Genomic DNA, 19,625 nt, shown 5'->3' with positions numbered 1-19,625 from the left:
AAGATAAGAGGTAAGAATGATTGGGAGGATGCAGTCAGTAAACTATTGATAGGGAAGGGTTAAAAGAGTATTTAGAGAAATTGAAGATATGCAAATGAGAGGTCAAAATAACAGTAGCCCAGTGTAGTTAGTGGAACTAGCTGAAGAATTTGGAACACCACAGGGGGACTTCTTTTTTAAAACCACTCAGTCTATAGGGAGTACTAAGAACACACATCCTAACATTGTATAGCACATTATACTAACATTGTGCATGATAAATGCATTCATTGTTCTCACATTCATGCATTCATCTGAGTCTAGTTTTTACCTTCACTCTTAGCAGCAATGTGATGGGACTGACCAAAAGATGTTTAGAACTCTTTTTAGTATGAAACAGAAACAAAATCACTTCTCCCAGTAATAAAGAAGGACATTGAGGGATTGAGTAATCAAAGGAATTGCTGAAGATGAAACACCAAGTCAGTGACTAAGTTCTGACCCATTTTTAAGAATTCAGACATATTCCCCCAAAAAGAAAGAACGTATTTAATGCAGGCTTTCAGATAGGGAGTCCCACTAGCGCTAGGAACCATTTCTTTTTTTTTTTTTTTTTCTTTTTTTTTTTGAGACTGAGTCTCGCTCTGTCGCCCAGGCTGCAGTGCAGTGGCTAGATCTCGGCTCACTGCAAGCTCCGCCTCCCGGGTTTACGCCATTCTCCTGCCTCAGCCTCCCAAGTAGCTGGGACTATAGGCGCCCACCACCTTGCCCGGCTAGTTTTTTGTATTTTTAGTAGAGACGGGGTTTCACCATGTTAGCCAGGATGGTCTCGATCTCCTGACCTCGTGATCCGCCCGTCTCGGCCTCCCAAAGTGCTGGGATTACAGGCTTGAGCCACCGCGCCCGGCCGGAACCATTTCAGAAGTAGACCTTGCCTGCATTTATAACGTGACTATTGCTGTAGTTAATTTTCCCCATTTGCCTACTCCAAGTTACACTTAGCCAATGGCACAGCTTAAAATCGGAACACCAAACCATTCTTTCAACCCCTTACCCCAAGTAAATGCCAGAAGGCCTCCAGCTATTCTTTGTGAATTGCAAAATGAACCAGTGTCTGCCCCTTTACCCTTCCAGAGTCGTGGAGTCTAGGTCTATGCCCAGGAGAGATGCATGAAATGTTTTACTGGTTTCTGCAAATAAGCCAGACCAAGGGAGAAAGAGACCTTCAGCAAGTGATAACCAAATGCAAGTTCTGAGAATGTGGAGAAAGTAAGGTTAATCAACACCCCTATACATCTTTTCAGTGTCTCTTGCTGAATTACCCAGCCCTGAGCTAATACCTTGCTGAATCACCCAGTCCTGATGCAGGTTTATGCTGTGTCCTGAATTGGTCTCTAGTGTCCCCTTCAGCTTCTGCCCCTGCAAACTGGGCGGTGCATCCAAGGTCTCCTGCTAACATCTGTCACTCATCGGAGCCACCTGATCTGAAGCGTTGTCAGGGTCAGTATTTTTGTTCTGCCTGCTCTGTTTTGCTAATGGATCAATGGCAGTCAGTAAAGGACAAACCGTGCCGGAAAAGAATGTCCTCTTCTTCTCAGCTGACTCAGCTCGGGACAGGAAGATGGGGGACATCTGGCATTTGGGGAAGCCCTTGATTGTCCCTTAGGAAATAACTGAAAATGGATTTGTGTTGGCCTGGTTCTAAGAAGGTCACCCAGGTTGAATTTGAAAAGCAGAGGCACTGTGTCCACAAAAGAAAGTGATAAGCAGCAAGCCATTTCTCAGAGCTAATGCGCCCGAGTGTGTACCACCGGGATCCGTTTTATATCTCTCTACAGATTGGTGTGTTTTTCATGACAACCATCCCCATAGCAACCAGGTGTCCAGGCACTAAATGGATCTCAAGGATATGAAATCTCGGCCTGGTGAGGGAAGCCCACTCTGACTGCAGTTTCCTTGGAGTCAGTCGTTTCACGTTGAGGGCTGGTGTGCAGGTCAGGGGGCATGGGGCTTCTTCCTGAGGGCCCAGCTGGACGCAAGCGACAGCCCTGGTGAGAGGGGAGCCTTTTCTTTTTCATGTTTACTAATAATCCAGAAGAAAGGGTAAAAAGCCGGTAAATCACAGTCAAATGGAACTAAATGGGAAGATGTTGCTAATGCCAGTTGGATGGAAGAAACTACGTGGACAGCCACGGAAGAAATGACCACGTGAGACGTATCCTGGAAAGGCCAGAATTGGAACCTCTGGGAGCCAATATTCCAAAGCAAGAAGCTAGAAGAGATTTACCAAGCAGAATTATTTGAGGAGATTGGGGAGAGGGAGAGATGACGATGAAGCTGGAAAAAAGGAACATTACAGGGTGCACAGAGCTGAGGGCTGTGCAGGGAAGGGGCAGTGTAGCTCCAGTTGGGCGAAACCTTAGGTCCTGGTCAGGGAATCGAGGTGCTCCTGTGGGTGAGCCCAGAGAGTTCACCCAGGGAAGAATGTTGAGGGCATGGAGGGTCATAGGAGGGAGTGAGGGAGAGCCCATAAAACAGCATCCTCTTAAGGCAGCTCATGCTCACCCAGAGGCAGCTACCTGTCATCAGGCTCTCCCTAAGGTCAGCCTTGCTAATGCTGAGGCCCTGCCTTCCACAGTTACCCTGTCTGGGGGCTTTGGTGATGGTCCTTCTCACCTCAACAGGGACAGACAAGGGCTACTTTTGCTTTGAAGTGATATCCACGTACTTACTGCACAAGGAGGATGGGAAAGAGCCAGGAAGGGAGGCACCGCCACACCAGCAGGGACAATGTGACGACACGGAACAAAGGAACATATCGTTGGAATCCCAGGAAGAAGTTTCTTGAGTGACAACTAAATAGGCTGCAAATGGCCTTTTGGAGGGAGCTGCCATCCCTGTGATAATCTAATCCAGAACCGGACGAGATGGGGTGGACCGCATCTCGGGAGGAGCGCATGGGTGTGAGGGAGGAGGGACGTGGCAACCTCATGCTCCCTTCTCTCTGTAATCACTCTGTCAACCCACGATTCTGGGAGGGGAGTTTGAAATGTGTGGTTTGTCCTATTGCATGAAGATATTTGGATCCCCCAGATCTAGGTGTGTCTGGAAGAAAGCTGCTCTCTCCCAAAGGAAAGCTAGGGGTTAAATCCATAACTGTAGTGTGTCTGGCAACAAAATAAAAGGAAACCACATTCTCCATGAATGAAGGAAGAAGCAGGAAGAAGGTAGTTGTTTTTCTTTTTTAAAAACAAGAATAAGATCCTCCAATATGTTTGAGATTATTGAGCAAATTCTTGGAAAGGGGCCCTGGGTCACTAACCAACAGATCATGGATGTAGAAACCACATTCTTCCAGCTTCCCTTCCCATCCTGACCCCAGAGATAGCAGGTTGGGTGTCCTGGGGGTCTTTGTTTAGTTAACCATTAACAATTCATAAAAGTGCAGATCCCTGCACGATAAGCCCAGTCCTCGGAATGTTATTAGAAAATCCTATTTCTAGTCTGTTATGAAACAGAGGTTTTGATGTGCTGCCAGGTTTATGGGGAACTCTGAAAACAACACTTGCTGGTCTGAGAAGCTGAGGCTGGGTGGGTGTTACATAAAGCTTTCCTAGCAACTTAGCTTTATCACAGAATGGGAGGCTGCAGTGGAAAAAATCAGACGAGTTAATGCAAAACCTGAGCCAACCCACTATCCCCGTTTGCTCTAAGGCCAGCCAGCAAATCTGTGGGAGGGGTTTTAACCCACGGGGAGCGGCAGGCCCAGGGCTCCGGTTGACTGCAGATTCAGCCCAAGAATGCTCGGGCAGCTCAGAGCCGAAAGGCACCTTCAAGCAAACCTCACGGAAGGCAAAACAGCTCTTCTTGACTCTGAACCAACGGCTGATTGAAATTCACACAAACACATCTTCCTTTTCCTTCTTTGGGTCGTTCCCAGTTTCTCTGGGCACTGCAGGAACAAAGGGGAGTAAGGTCACATCGTCGAATCCCTGCCAAGGGAAATGCGTCTAATGACGACGGTGTCTCTGAAGTCAATGGATAAGAATCTCATTTCTAAACTCTTGGATCCAAAAGTATGCCTCTTAGGATGGAATCCTTCTATGGTGTTGGTTGACAGCTTTTTGGGGTTTCTAAAAAGCATGTGTCCAGTCCATTGTTTTTAATCTCCCAGGGCCGGGGTGGGGGTGGAAGGAGCTGGAGGAAGAAACCATGCAAAAATCCATTTGGAAGCTGCAAATCAAAGCTAATAGCCTCTCCCAATCTGCTCAGACACGGTGCCCAACCGGTGTTGTAGAGAGGAAGAGGAAAAGATCCCCCAGCCATGGGGACGAGTGTAAGGCGAAGGGCTGGAATGGGGAGGGGAAAACCTGTCAAGAGGAGCTGGAACTCAAGTGGGGAGAGGAAAGGCAGTGGGAGAGAAGAGAGCTCCTTTGTGGGCAGCCTCTGCGACATCTGCCCCAGGGGCCTAACGCCTCCCTCTGCATGTCTCTGCACCCAGGCTCTATTGCTGCTTCCTCAACCATACTCTCATTCGGGAAGGGAAAGAATGGTTTTATAAAACCGGTGTCCACGTGAAGGCAGCCATCCAGTTGGTAGAGAACCTTTCCCCACATAAATTAGATTACTCCAAGTCTAGATAGTTCCTGGTCCCTAGTCCTTCTCGCTGAAGACAGTGCGAGGTGGGCGGCAAGGCCGAGGGCTGGAGGGAAAGAGTAAAAAGCTTCTTGTTTGCGTTAAAACGAACCCCAAGACACGCCAGTTGGTTCAGAAGGTGAATTCCTACTTCAGGTAGTCCTTGAGAGTCACCAGAGATCCAGGAGAGAAACTGCACTGAGATTCCATTAACTGTGAAAAAAATAAAATAAAATAAATGGGCAACACAAAAAGAAGGCAACTGGCCTGCCCAATGAGGGCCGCCGAGTCCAGCCAGAGTCCCTTATACCAGTAGATCATATTGTGTCCATTTAATAATACGAAGAAGGGGCACCCTCCGCGGAGGCTTCCCGCAAGGAGTCCTGTCCCACCCGCAGGCTGGGGCGCCCGCCTGCAGACCTCGGACGCTGGCCAGCGTCTTGTCATGCAAAGCCATCCACAGCCAGCATGGCCTTAATGAGCCCATTTCAATTGAAATGAGATCAATACTACTCATTTTTCTCTTGCTGGCTCCCGAGTGATTCATGAATCTGAAAACTAGTTCATGAATCAGAGCAGGGTGGGGTGGGGGGGGCTGGGGCGGAGGCAGGGGAACATTTGTGCAGTCGGCAAACCTCGATTCCTTTAATGAACCCAGTCATGAGTTGCATAACGCTGGCCTGCCTGCTAGTTTAAAACAGTCTTTTCGGAAGCAGCTTTCAGCTTGACTTATTCACCTATTTTCCTCCTGGAAAGGGGAAGAATGACACTGGGTACTGATTGTGTGTCTGTCTCAGGGGATATTTTTTTGCTCTCTGTGTGTGGAGCCGTAGGTGTTTCCCTGGACAAGAACGTGTGTCCGTGTGTGTGTGCATACATGTACAGTGGTCTTTGTGTGCACATCCTGTGTGTGTGTGTAGTGTGTGTGTGTATGAGTGAGCAACGTGTGACCGGCCTCGGGCCCTTTAAACCTGAACAGGAGCCAAGCTCATTTCTCAGCGGAGCTTCGTAAGGAAGCGCGAGCTGGGGCAGTTGGAAACCACATCCCTGTGAGTGCCGATTACAGCCTACTAAGGAAAATGAGATTTTTATCTCACAGGAATTCAGTTATAAAAATAAAATACAGCGTCTGGCTTGATTCAGCTAAATGTACAAGCACCAGGGTGTTTTTAATTTAACAGAGAAGCTGGACAAGAAGAATGACCTAAAACATTGCGTTTAAAGAAAGTCAGAGGCGAGGGGGAGGCTACAGGAAGTGAGTGGGAGTAGAGATGTGTGTGTGTGAGAGAGAAATGGAGGGAGAGGGAGGGAGGAAGGGAGGAGGGAGGTGGAGAGAGAGAAAAAACCACCCTGCTGGCAAATGAATGCAGCAGGGATGATGTCATTGGAACAGTTGGAGGAGAGAGGAGAAAAACAAGTCGGAGCGCTGTGCTAATCCTGTTTGCTGCCCTGAAGGGAATGGAAGGCGGCCAAGGCAGGGAGTTCTGGGAAACCATATAAGGGTGCCAAACAAGCATTGCCGCCAACATTAGGAACTGACAGCTTTGTTCTTTGTAACTTGGCTGCCCGCCAGAGGCCTCATTTCAGCTCTGCGGCATGATTACCCTGGACGGCCGCCAGCCCCGCGCTGAGAGCTCCTTTTCTTCTCTCCGAGCTTTTTTTTTTTTTTCCTCTTTCCCTCTGCCAAACATGCAGCAGTTACCATGGCAGTGGAAAGTAAAGTTTTAAAAAAACACAACAAAGTAGAGAGGCACGCCTTTATCCAGATGTGCCACATGAGTAGATAGAAAAGGCAGTTCACCTATTCATCGCGGCCTTTGACTGCAGAAGAAAACACTGGGGCACTGGCTGTCAAGTTCGGGAGGGAGGTGACTCCAGGATAAACAGAGCAGCCAGCAGCCCTGGCTGCAGACAGAGAGGGGCTGGCTCCCAGGCCTTATTTTCCTTCCCTCTCTCTCTCCCTTCCTGGGGCATTGTGGAGTGCGTAATGTGAAACGGAAAATGTCATGATTTCCACTGGGAATGTGTCCACGGTTTTGAGAAAGCTCCAGAAACTCAGGTCCATAAAGCACTGAGGGGAGGAGGAAGGGAGGGAGGAGAAGTGGGCGGTCACAGTGCCCTCTGGTCACCAAGGTGAACCCAGTGAGCAGGAGCCAGTCCGTGGCCGTGGCCCAAGCCTCTGCTCTCTGCTGGAGCGTGGCCAGGCTGTCGTCCTAGGGTTGCAGGCTGTTCAGGGGTCCTGGGTCCCACGGAGCCCTGGGACCTGAGGAACAGGGATGTTCCCTTTTCCCCCTTGGAGGTACAACCAGTAGTTTGGCTTGACAGGGGGACTCTGTGAAGAGTCCAGTTCCTTATTTTTAATCCGGTTCGTTTTTCACCTGCTTAGAAAGTGGAACATCTCCTGAGAGGTGACAAGTCGTGATCAAAGGCAAGTCTCCAGGCAAAGACTTGGCAGGTTTCCGAAGCAAAGGTTACTTAGAAGTGGAGGTTCTACTGCCAGCTTCCCCCCGCTGCAAAACCTGACACTCCTCACCCTCAGGGTTCGGCAAGATTCTCGGAAAGGCGTCTTCTGATTCTAGGAGGTGCTGCAGCAGGAGCTGACTCGGCCATTTCCTGGCCTCTTTAGTTGGAAGATGACAGAAAGGCGGAAGCAGGGACTGCTATTGTGAGGCCCGTGGCAGCCTCCCTGTAAAACAAATTGGCAAATTGTCACCTTCAGATGGACCACAGCTGGCCCTCTGAAGAGCCCTCCTTGGCCTTTCCAGAGTGTGCATGATTGTGCCCCATGTCTAGGGAGAGGACAGAGCCACCAGGAGGGTCAAGGTCGTGGAGGGAAACATGGGTGAGTAGGAGATGGACCCCAGAAATCCCTCCTCATGCTCCTCCTCACTATCACAGGCCTTGGCTGCCTTTCTCGGGAGGCATTCCCAGCTCAGAGTTGGGGATGCACTAAGATAAAGCAAAGAGGGCCTTATTGGGGTGGGGGTGAGGGGACTTGGTTGACCTCCTTTGGGGATATAGCAAAGCAGACCCATTCCCGCCCTTGCTGGCTGGAATGCCCAGTCCTTCCCTGCCTCCCCGGGCCCCACACACCCTGGCTGACATCTGTGCTGAGGACACGGCCAAGGAGAGCTGGAAGGAGCAGAGGGGAGAATCGGGTACCAGTTCCATACAAACAGGACCCACAGGCTTGGGGTCCCCAGAGGATGGCAGAGCTAGGGGAGACTGGGAGCTGGAGGCCAGACAGGGGCACACTTTTGCCTCAGGTTGGGGAGACAGTACAAATAAAAACTTGTTGCTGTGCAGAACTGATCCAAAGACGAACTTGAGTTTCTTAAGTAGAGGCTCAGGTTTGGAAGTAGAACTTGATATGATGGTTGTCTCCTTTCCTTAACCTGCGACTCAAAACCAAGGGCAAGTGAATCTCTCATGTCAGACAGAGGAGCAGCCTCCTAGAGTCTGCTAGAGCAGCTACCCAGAGTGAGAGAGGGCTACTGACTTTGGAGCTGATGCCCAGGTCAGGGCCTGGTCGAGCCACATCCCCGTCCTTCATTCCCAGCCCCTGATGACCTTCTAGAAGCAACACTGAGTTCAGCGGCTTGGTGTCCACTGGGGCACAGCATGTCTGAGCCTAACCTGATGGCCAGCGTCCCATTGGCTCAGCTTGTCTTCCCAGGTACTGCCTGGAAATCCAGCCTCTGGCGGGGATGTCCGGGCCTGCCCTTCCCACCTCGACCAGGGTGGAAATCCGATTCCCTGGGCCTTGTTTTCAGAGTTCCAGTGTTCTCTCTCATAGCCTGTAAGTGGAGAAGGGCAAGCTGAAGAAGGAACAGACTGTTTTCTCAGGGGGAAGCCGGGCAGCTCGTGTATGCCTCCCAGCATTGGCGTGGTAGATTCATCCGGCCCTGAGGACATGAATTTGGTTCCTCCAGGAGCTCTTCCAGCCTCAAGATCCACGAATTCGATGGAGTATGTATGAAACTGCAGAAAACCCATTACCCTCCCTTACACAGGAATGTTGCTCTCCTTTTAGGCTTGTCAGGCAGCTGAAGAGGAGGGTCCTAGGAGACTTTTCTTTCCTGAGAAACCCAAAGAAAGCAACAGCAGATCTGTAGGGTGTGGGGGAAGGGGGCAGGGGAAATGTATTTTCAGTAACAGAGACCCAAAGCAGAAACTATTTGCAAACAGGTGACCTGCTCAAGTTCTCCTGTGATCTTTCATTTCTAGTGCTGGTTTTTCCCCCTCATTAAAAAACCCAATTTAATTTCTTGCTTCACCTGCATGGTAAAAATAATTACATACAGACATTAAGCCTGCACTAAAAATCAATGTACAGAGAGATGCCACCTTTGCTGTTAGTCATCACAGGGCTTGTTGGCTACAAATAGAAAGCATTTAAAATACTTCTCTTTGTAGAAAGACAAGTGAAACTAGTCACTAGCCCTGTCGCTGGAGAGCAGCCTTTGTATGTTAGTGAGAGTCAAGAGTCAGAAAGGAAGATGAGGCTCTAACACGGATTTCATGGTGTCCGGGGCGCTGTTTTCTTATTGGTGAAAGATACAAGGGCTGATCACCATCATAGAATACTAACTTCAGACGCGGGGCCTCCACGCCACTGCTGCTGCCTTAATGGACATAAGCATGCTTCTTTCTTCTTTATTTCCTGGAGCTCAAGCCTGAACCACAGGGGGTATAAGGAGAACACTGTAAGGCAGTGCTGTTCTCAGGCCCCCGCCCTCCCATCTGCACAGCCATCTCATCGCAGTCTCCTGCAGACAGTGTGCTTGGACTCCCAGGGCTGCTGGGGCTCAGGACAGGCTGTTTGCATGAAGAGGGTCTTTACAGCTCCACCCAGAGGAGTTTGGAGAGTTTGAGGATTGCTGCAGGAGATGGGAAGCTCTTGCCATATGAGGACCCAAATAAGTATTTAGGAGCCCACAAAATCAACTGGGCCCTAATGTGCTTGCTCTCCAGCTGTTTCCAAGAGAGGTGATTTGAAAAACTGTCACTGAGGAAACTGGTTGTGAGGATTTTTAGGAGACTTGAGAGTCTGGCTAACGTTTGAATGTGTGTGATATGACACGCTGTATCGCGCATCTTCCTGGTGCAAGGCAGGTCAGCGGCTGCACACATCAGTGCGTCTTTGGGTCGTCCTATTTAAATGTACTCCAGCCGGGCACGGTGGCTCACGCCTGTAATCCCAGCACTTTGGGAGGCCAAGACGGGTGGATCACAAGGTCAGGAGATTGAGACCAGCCTGGCCAACATGGTGAAACCCCATCTCTACTAAAAATACAAAAATTAGCTGGGCGTGGTGGTGCGTACCTATAATCCCAGCTACTCGGGAGGCTGAGGCAGGAGAATTGCTTGAACCAAGGAGTCGGAGGTTGCAGTGAGCCGAGATTGCGCCACTGTCCTGGAGACAGAGCGAGACTCTGTCTCAAAAAAAAAAAAAAAATGTATTCCACCTGGCGTCTCTAGGATCAGTCAACAGGTTCATTGTTTTTATCTCTACAGCTTGTTTCCCATTGCAACAAGGCCTCCCACTGCAAGACAGAGAGGAAGAGCTCTGCCACCCATGTGCGTAAGGCCATGTGGATACCTCATGACATCCTGGAAGGCCACAGGGCTGTGGCAGCCATTCAACTTAGGTTGACATGGCCAAGACCACAGAGCCAATGAGTGGCGGTGTTGAGCCTAGACCCTAAGTCTCTAGATTCCTCCTGCAGGGCCCTGGGTGTTGCGGGGGCATCTCTGAGGTGGGTCAGAGTGAACCTGCAGGGGCCACTTAAAACCCTTGCAGGCCCTGGCTCCTTCACCAGAGAAACCCAACCCAGAATCCCAGTAGAAACATCTCATGCGACTGCAAGCCAGGCACTGGTTCTTAGGTTGCTTCCTGGTCCTTCTGTATGTATTGCTAAGAGCAGCAGTGTTCTTTCTTGCCACAGAGTGAGTCCTGGTGCGTAAATCTGTGCTGATGTCACCCAGTGCCTTCACCTGCCTGTCGGTGAAAATCCTGGGACAAGACCCTCACCTGCCTGCACAGGGGGGCCATGAGGTCTAGAGGCCCAAATGACCTCACCAAATGGATCTCTCTGAGGTGTCAGGGCCACTGGCGTGGTGCCAGGGCCTGTCTGTTCTTCCTGCTAGCCAAAGACTGACTTCTCAAGCTGCTGGATGAACGGGGAACCTGGAGACGTTGAACAAATCACATGTATCTCTGATTGCCTTGATCTCCCCATTTTGGCCGATGGCATCTCTAAAGCATTTGATGATTCCTCCATCAAGTGTGAGAGCTACAGGAAATAAAAATTTTAAATTACTAATCACCCATGATAATGCATGGTAATGCATGCTGAACAGTGAGGAGGGCAGACGCCACTGGCATTCCAAAACAGGAAGCACTCAGGAGCTCTACCAGAGCGTGGCTGCCCTCTCCACATCTGCACTGCTGCACTGAGGGTTTAGTCCATCCATCTCTTCCACACATTTGCAGAGATATGCTCAAGCATGACTTAAGTGACTTATTGCTCATGTGTTGCCTCTGTATGTCATGCTTTTCACCCAGTGAGCTCGTTGAGGACAGGGGTTGCATTTTAGGACATTTCCCCCAGTGTCTTCATAGAACCTGGCAAGACACACGGCCTTGTTGGAAATGCCAAACATCTATTATTCACCAGCAGAGCGGATGAGCCCCTGAAAGGCATGTAGTTGAGCTGCGCAGTCTGAACTCAGCAAAGTCCTCGCAGCGGGCTCCAAATTCCTGCCTCTGAAGAAGCAAACTGAGCCTTAAAGATGGCTGAAAATGTGAACAGTCTCAGGGCCACGCAGACCCACCTGAGTGGTTGCTCTCTGATGGCTCACTGAGCCATCCACCATCCCAGCAAGGAAAGGGCCTGCAAGAAGACCAGAAAATGCCTCATTCAGTCATGCTGCTTAGTCATGGCCCACACCTGGAGCATTTAATTCTGCTCACTGTGACTTTATTGCAATGGCACACACATTTACATCACTTTATGTGTGATAACAGTAGAGAGGTTAGTTGGGTTTTTCTGTTTTTTTGTTTTTTTAATATAATGAGAAAAGTCTCTAATATTCAGCCAAAACGTATCCTTGTGGCTGGTGTAGATTTTTGGCAAAATGACACTGTACATAATCAGAAGAAGGCAAACATGCATATTATCTGCACAAGATAACATAAAACTGCAGGAAGTATCAAGCATAAGAATAAAAGCCGTCTACTGAAGCCTGCATAGCATCCCCTGCGTGCCTCAGGAACGCCCTTTGGTGGATTAGGATGAGCACGCTGGAAAATACACACCCTGCCGCTGCATCTGGCTAATGCCAGGCCCCAGCTCCTGTTCCTGAAGCCGCAGATCACCTGAGTGTTTATGTCGTGTCTGCTGGAGTTTAGGTTAGGCAGGTGACATGGCTCCAAAGAAAGTCACCGGCTGGTTTCTGCTGCGGAGATTTGTGTGCACTTCATGCATGTTTATTGTCTGTTAACTCCATGTGAAGCCACAGCAAAGCCTACATGATGTTGTTAGACAGGTCACAACCCAGTCAGTGGGATCAAGACAAGAGAGGGAGACAGCAGGCCTTGACACTCTGGAATCATTCTAATTTGTAACTAGGACACCTGATGAAGGGGAGGCGTGCCTAGTCTCTGGGGGGGAGTTCCTGCTGAGACCTGCCAGGTATACAGTCGGTCCTTGTCTGCAGTGACCCCAGAGACATTTACTGCAACACCTGCACATCAGCTTACGGCAGCTGTGTTCTGCCTGGCCCAGGATGGACTCTGCTCCGTCTGAGAGTCAGCCGCTCCAGGGCAGCAGTGGGGTTGGGAAGAGGGGAGGAGGGACCGCCATGGTGCACCAGCTCCTAGACAGCCAGCTCAAGCTACATTTCAGGCCGTCTCGGAGGCTTCTTCTGGACAATTGTGGATTCGCTAGGTGACAGTCCAGGAACCTGGATCCCATCCTGGCCAGGGAGTTGTGGCTTCTGAGATAAGGACTTCGTCCATTGGAGATAAACTAGAGGGTTTCTGCCTCTGCTCCCTCCAGGGGCGGCTCTGGCACAGGCTCACCAAATTGCAGGCCCCAGAGCACCTGCAATCTCAGGGAGCTCAGGGGCTTCCCAGCATGGGCAGGGGAAGCCACAGATTCGCTTCTCCTGCAGATGCAGAGACCCTGGGGTGGATGGTCTAAAGCTCAGGATTTTATAATGCGGAGAAGGTGGAATAGAGCAGGAACCAGGCCCCTGTCTGGAGGAAGGAACCAATAACAACAACAACAAAACTACTGACAATGTGCGTGCTTTACAATTTTCAAAGCGCTCTCATCTCAGTCAAGGAAGGATGCATTCTCTCCACAGGCTGACGTTCAAAACCCAACCACCAGAAACATGAAGATAAAACAAAAGGAACCACCAGAAACAAACAAGACACCCGTCCATCCTCCAGGTTTGCAAATCAGACCGAGTTCTGACAATTGGTAAAAAGGAAGATGAGAAGATCCTGCCAGATAAATTCTCTGGTACCTTCATTGATCTCATTCTTTCACCATCAAAGGGGAATGCAGTAATGCCAGCAGGAGCAGAAAAAAAAAAAAACAACAAAAAACCTAAAAAGAACAAGAGCGACTAGTCAAAGCTAGTACAGTGTTTCCCTGGTACTGAGTCATACTTTTACAATGACCCAGGCCCGTGGCCTCCACTGATGACAAATAATGAGAATCCAACAATCGTTCTTTTTCGCATACTCACTTGTGAATAAATGCAAGAACTGGTATATTTGTACATGCTGTGTGCTGTGTTTATATCTACATGATTCATTAGATTCATTAAAACCCAACTGGTCATTAGGAAAAACACTCACAAAGTTAGAAAAAAACAGCAACGTAGACAGTAAGTTTGAATTTTAAATGGAGAAGCATTCTGTTGGTGCTTCCTGAGGTGGCGGAGGGTGTATGTGTGTGAGGGCGTTGGAACAGGAAGTTGCTGGGATATGGACCTGAGCCACCGGCACACACAGCCGTGCACGGGAGGCTGGTGGCTGCAGCCCGGTCTCTCACATGCCAGCCTCCTGGCCCTGGCTAGTCCCTACTGCCATGCTCCCAAATCTTTCTGGTTCTGGCCCCCTGAGGCTTTCTCTGGCATCTCGGGGTCTCCTGGTGGAAAGCAGGCTTCTTTGGCTATGCACTCAGATGCTTCCCAGAACCTGACCGACGTGGCGCTGTTTCTGCTCCAGACCACCACGGATAACCTCCCTGCAGAATCTGACTCTCCCTTGTGCTCACGTGGTCCATCTCTGCCTCAAACCAGGAGTCACCGGCTCTCTGGAGACGAGTTAATCCGTACCCACCCTCTACCTGGCCCTCCCCCAGGCGGGGAGACCGCCATGAACGTGGACAAAGTTCCTGCTCCCAGGGACCTCACAGTCTAGGGGGTAGAATCCAAGAACCGAATGAATCCCCACCTAAGTCAACTAGGAAATAGCGCATGGTGATAACTGCTCTGCAGAGAATCAGAAGAGAACAGGAAAGGCTGGACATGGTGGCTCACGCCTGTAATGCCAGAGCTTTGGGGGACCAAGGAAGGAGGATCACTTGAGGCTAGGAGTTCAAGACCAGCCTGGGCAATCTAGTGAGATCCCATGTCTACAAAAAAATTTTAAACATGAGCTGAGCACGGTGGCATGTGCTTGTAGTCCCACCTACTCAGGCGGCTGATGCAGGAGAATTGCTTAAATCCAGGAGTTCGAGGCTGCAGAAGCTATGATCGCACCACTTCACTCCAGCCTGGGCGACAGAGTGAGACCCTGTCTCTAACGAATAAGGACAGGAGAGGGCACCTAGGCAGTCAGCCGAGGCCTCTCTGCAGAGGTGACCTTCAAGCTTAAGAGAAGCCAGCTCTGTGAGACCTGGGGAGTGGCATTCCGGGAGGAGGGAGCAGCTGGTCCAAGGCCGCGGGGCAGGAATGAGCCTGGCTTGTGTGAGGAGCCAGGAGAGCAGGCAAGGGCGGAGAGCAGGGAGCGAAGCAGACAAAGACGGGAGAAGGCAGGGCCAGAGCCTAGAGGACCCCACACGTGCACAGGAAGGACTTTCAGTGGCTTTTCAGAGCAGGATGGGTGACGGCTAGAGGGCTCTAAGAAGAGCTATGATGGGTTTGGCTATCAATTTTTAGAGATCTTTTGATTGTTGTGTGGAGAAGGTGTTCTCAGCGGAGTACCGGGCAGGCAGGGAGATGGTGAGGAGGCGCATGCTTGGTTCTAGGGAGGGCGAGGGTTCCGACAGTGGGCTCTGCCGACCATCGCTGCCGCAAGGGATGCTGATCACCTGCCTCAGCAACGCCCCTGGTGTGCAGTTCACCAGGGAGCCTCATCAATGGACCCAGGCAGTGCCTCTCCCCATACCATCCCTGAAGGACACTTCTACCACAGAGCCTGACCACATCCAACTGAGGCAGAGACGCTGGACTGGAAAGACCACAGGCCCTGAATTTGGGCAGACCTGGGTTCAAGTCCTGTCTTAGCCACTTTCTAACTCGGACATTCTGGTTAAGTGGCTGAACGCCCCTGGGCCTTAGTTTCCTCATGTGTCAAATGTGGCAAGAATTGCCTCACAGAGTTGTGCATGAAACTTATGTTAAATCACCCACCACAGAGCCTGGTACGTAGCAGGTCATCAAAATGGTCTTCAGGAGTTGGGCGCAGTGGTTCGTGCCTGTAATCCCAGCACTTTGGGAGGCTAAGACAGGAAGGTCACCTGAGGCCAGGAGTTCGAGGTTATGGTGAGCTCTGATCGCACCACTATACTCCAGCCTGGGTGACCAAGCCGGTTAGTAGTGGTGTCAGTGGCTGTAGTCATAGTAGTTGTAATAAGATAATACCCACTCATTCATCAAAGGTTTATTGAGTGCCTCTTATGTGCCAAGTTACTGTTTTAGGCACTTGGGATATATCAGTAAATAAAATGAAGTCACTGCCCTATGGAGCTTATATTCTAGGAAGGAAGACAGACAAAGGTTTTTTTTTTTTTTTATTGTTTTTTGTTTTTATTTTATTTTATTTTATTTTATTTTATTTTATGTTTTTGGAGATGGAGTCTCATTCTGTCACTCAGGCTGGAGTGCAATGGTGCGATCTCGGCTCACTGCAACCTTCGCCTCCCAGGTTCAAGTGATTCTCCTGCCTCAGCCTCCCGAGTAGCTGGGATTATAGACATACACCACCATGCCCGGCTAATTTTTTGTATTTTTAGTAGAGACATGGTTTCACCATGTTGGCCAGGCTGATCTCGAACTCCTGACCTCAAGTGATCCACCGGCCTCAGTCTCCCAAAGTTCTAGGATTAGAGGCGTGAGCCACCACGCCCGGCCAAAAGTTTATTAGATTTTTAAAAATTAAATGAGTTTGTCAGAAGGTGACAAGCACTTTTTAAATGAAACGGAGGAGAGTGGGTGCAGAGAGGTGGGGTGTGGAAGGGCACAGCTCAAGCCCTGTGAAGGGTGGGCTTCTTGGTGAAGATGACAGCTGAGCAGAGACCTCTGGGGACGAGGGAGTGAGCCACGTGGATCTCCGGGGATGAGACTCGTAGGCACAAGGATCTGCCGACTCTGAGCAGGACAGCTCTGGGGTGTCTGAGCCGGCGGGGGCGGGGCACTTGGCTGGAGGGGAGAGTGAGTGGGTGGTGAGTGGCAGTGGATGACATGGGAATGGGGAGTGACCAGGTCCAGGTTGCCCAGGGGAGGACTCATAGGCCACGGGGAGGACTGCAGCTTTCCCACTAAGCAATGGGAGCCCCTGGAAGGTTGTGAACCAGGACAATATCCACTTCAGGTTTCAGAGAGATCATTCCAGCTGCTGGATTGAGACAAGGCTGTCAGGCACTGGCGGAAGACGAGCGGTTCAGGGGAGGGGTGAGGGCGGCTCAGGGCAGGGGGCCCGTCGTGGGCAGTGGTCACAGAATCAACAAAACAGCTTCATTCTGCTTACCCCACATTATCTTCAAGGATGGGCCCCGTCAATCCTGGCACACCCCTCAGTCGCATCTGTCTTTAAATGGCTACCTGCTGGCCTGCCAGACCTCCCAGAAAAGAAACGTCTTACCAGAAGCTTCCCTGGCCTTGCTCCAGACTAGGCCACCTGGTGACTTCTAGGCCTCCTGGCTCTCAGTTCTTCCCACTCCTGGTCTCACCTGCGCCTGCCCACCCGTGTCTATGTGTAGAGCACTCAGCTGCTCCCTGGCTTGTGACCTTTGGTTCCATCTCCTGGCTGTTCCTTTCATCTCCCTCAGCATAGAGGCTCCAGGGACCCTCCCGCGTGGCCTGGCCTGGTGTCTCCAATGCTGGGCACTGGGAGTTGAGTGGCAGTAGATAGTATGCCCAAGCCTCCCCACTGGTGGGCAGCCCTGCTGACCAAAGACAGCAGGCTGGGTCCAGAGGTGAGACTCGGAAGAAGGGGAGGCAATAGAGGAGCCGGGCTCTTCCTGCACGGACTTCTGGGGGGTGAGAGACTAGCAAGACTGTTCGAATAATAATAACAACAAGAAATACTATCACTCACTGGGCAGCCACAGTAGCTATGCTAGGCACTGGGCAGGTACTTTGCATCCCTTAATCTCACTATTGTAAGATGTGGGGATTGTGCCCATGTTACGAATGAGGACAGTGAGCTCAGACAGCTCTAGAAATACGTCAAGATCACATAGCTAGCGGCACTCAGAGAGAGTCCCTCCCAGCCCTGCTTCTGCAAAGCCCGAGTCCTCCCCCTTCGAGCAGCTCCATCACGGTTGCCAGTGCAGCTTGGGCGTGCGGGAATACATCAGAGGCATTTTGCTCCCCTTTCCAAAAGCAAAGCAAGAGGAGGAAGCTTGTTGCGGGCCTGGCCTGTGTGTTCATCCATGTTGCTGCAGTCTTTTCTTGTTTTTAAATTCCCCTCTGCCTTCCATACCAAGGCCCAAAGCAATGGATGACTGACCAGGCAAGCTTCTTGTTTCTGTATTCGTGTGTTAATGGGCTTTGCGTCTTTTTCGAGCAAATCTGTCTTGTCTGTTTCCCTCAGATTCTCAGCTCCTCAGGGGAAGAACTGAACCGTACGTGTCTTATTTCTGGCTCCACAGCTCCGAGCTCTGAGCTCTGTACCCAGGGAGCACTCGATGGATGGTATCGACTGGCTGACTCAGGCCCCGTCTGCCCACATGAGCCATTTTGAGCAGCTTTGACTAAAATGCGGACAGAATCAGTGAGAGCCAAATAAGCAGTCTGGTCGATTCTCTTCCCTCCCACCCTATTCCGAATGCCTCCTGGAAACTGCTGGTCCTCCTCGCCCACGGTTCTCTCCTTCACCGGGGGCCCAGAGGCTGCAAAGCACCCATCTCCTCTCCCGTACCGTTTGCATCCTCAGAGCAACGCCGCACCGTGAACTTGTTAGAGGAATCCTGATTCACCCAAGGCAGTCTCAGATTTGGAACTGTCGTTTTTCCATTCCTGGCATCTTCACCCGACCAATAGTACTGAACACCTGCTCTGTGCCAGGTAAAAAGTATAAATGCAACCTGGTTTTCTAAGTCTCTGTCGTCCTGAGAAACAATAGGAGAGAAAGGTGATTCTTGAAACTTAAAACAAACAAACAAAGGGAATCTGTGGTTACTCAGGAATTTACTTACTCTATATACTGAACAAAGTATAGCCGTTATTGGTAAAATTAATTGGACACAAAACAGGCCAGGGCATGCTTACTAGTTGGATCTTCCAAATTCAGAAACCCTACATTTTAGGAATCTATATTTCAAAGGAAAGAGAAAATGAAATGCACATACACAAATTTGCTTGTAAATACATCAAGCATCTTTGGTACAAATTAGTAATATCAGTTGGCTCTTGGAAGGGGGTGAGAATTGGAGACAGACTTTTCAGAATAAATTCCTTGGATATTTTAAATTTTCATACTATGAATAGATTGCTTACTTAAAAAAAAGAAAGATATACTTTTTTTTTTTTTTTTTTTTTGAGATGGAGTCTTGCTGTGTCGCCCAGGCTGGAGTACAGTGGCACTATCTTGGCTCACTGCAACCTCCGCCTCCCAGGTTCAAGTGATTCTCCTGCCTCAGCCTCCTGAGTAGCTGGGGCTACAGGCTCCAGCCACCACCCCTGGCTAATTTTTGTATTTTTAGTAGAGACAGGGTTTCACCATATTGGCCAGGCTGGTCTTGAACTCCTAACCTTGTGATCCACCCACCTCGGCCTCCCAAAGTGCTGCGATTACAGGCCACCGTGCCCGGCCTGATGTACATTTTTTTAAAGCAAGGAGAGGAAAGCAAAAGTATGGAGACATAAAATAATCCAAGCTCTAGACCAGACCAACAAATGATTCTCCCGAAAGAAAAACATGCAGTTGCAATGATAGCCCCATCCTAAGCACATGTTGATGGCATTTACAAATAACTTTTTCCACCAGGGTCAACCCTTTAAGAGAGGCTGGATGCCTTTATTGTACTTCTTTAGGCACAGTCTAGAATGTAAGGGTAGTTCATCTTACAGGAAGGAAAAGTGGTGAAAAAGAGGTGAGTGGGTTGACATGGACCTGTTGATTGTAAGGCCACAGAATTCAGCGATAGCAGAGAGGGGTGGGAGCAAAGGGGCAGAACAACCCCTCCTCCAACAGGCCTCCCCTAAAGTCACACAGGAACAGGCCCCACCCTTCAGCTTGCCTGGTCAGTCATCCATTGCTTTGGGCCTTGGTATGGAAGGCAGAAGGGAATTTAAAAACAAGAAAAGGGCCGGGTGCAGTGGCTCACACCTGTGATCCCAGCACTTTGGGAGGCTGAGGTGGGCGGAACACGAGGTCAGGAGTTCGAGACCAGCCTGACCAACGTGGTGAAACCCTGTCTCTACTAAAAATACAGAAATCAGCCAAGTGTGGCATGCAACTGTAATCCCAGCTACTCAGGAGGCTGAAGCAGGAGAATCACTTGAACCTGGAAGGCAGAGGTTGCAGTGAGCTGAGATTGCGC

General features: G+C 50.1%; 1 long non-coding RNA gene across 2 annotated transcripts; it reads left to right on the top strand.

Annotated features, from left to right (window-relative positions):
• The first annotated feature begins 6,706 nt into the window (after positions 1–6,706).
• LOC102122044 (uncharacterized) lies at positions 6,707–13,410 on the top strand. Of its 2 annotated transcripts, XR_012428437.1 has the most exons (3): positions 6,707–7,456; positions 8,411–8,583; positions 10,563–13,410. It is a non-coding gene; the product is annotated as an uncharacterized lncRNA (long non-coding RNA). The 2 variants fall into 2 exon arrangements; XR_012428433.1 differs by having other exon boundaries at positions 6,707–10,194.
• The last annotated feature ends 6,215 nt before the right edge of the window (positions 13,411–19,625 follow it).

Source organism: Macaca fascicularis, chromosome 1 (assembly GCF_037993035.2).
Source record: "Macaca fascicularis isolate 582-1 chromosome 1, T2T-MFA8v1.1".
In the NCBI taxonomy this organism is placed as follows: domain Eukaryota; kingdom Metazoa; phylum Chordata; class Mammalia; order Primates; family Cercopithecidae; genus Macaca; species Macaca fascicularis.
Note: the sequence above shows the minus strand (reverse complement) of the source record. Positions and strands in the feature narration are given on the sequence as shown.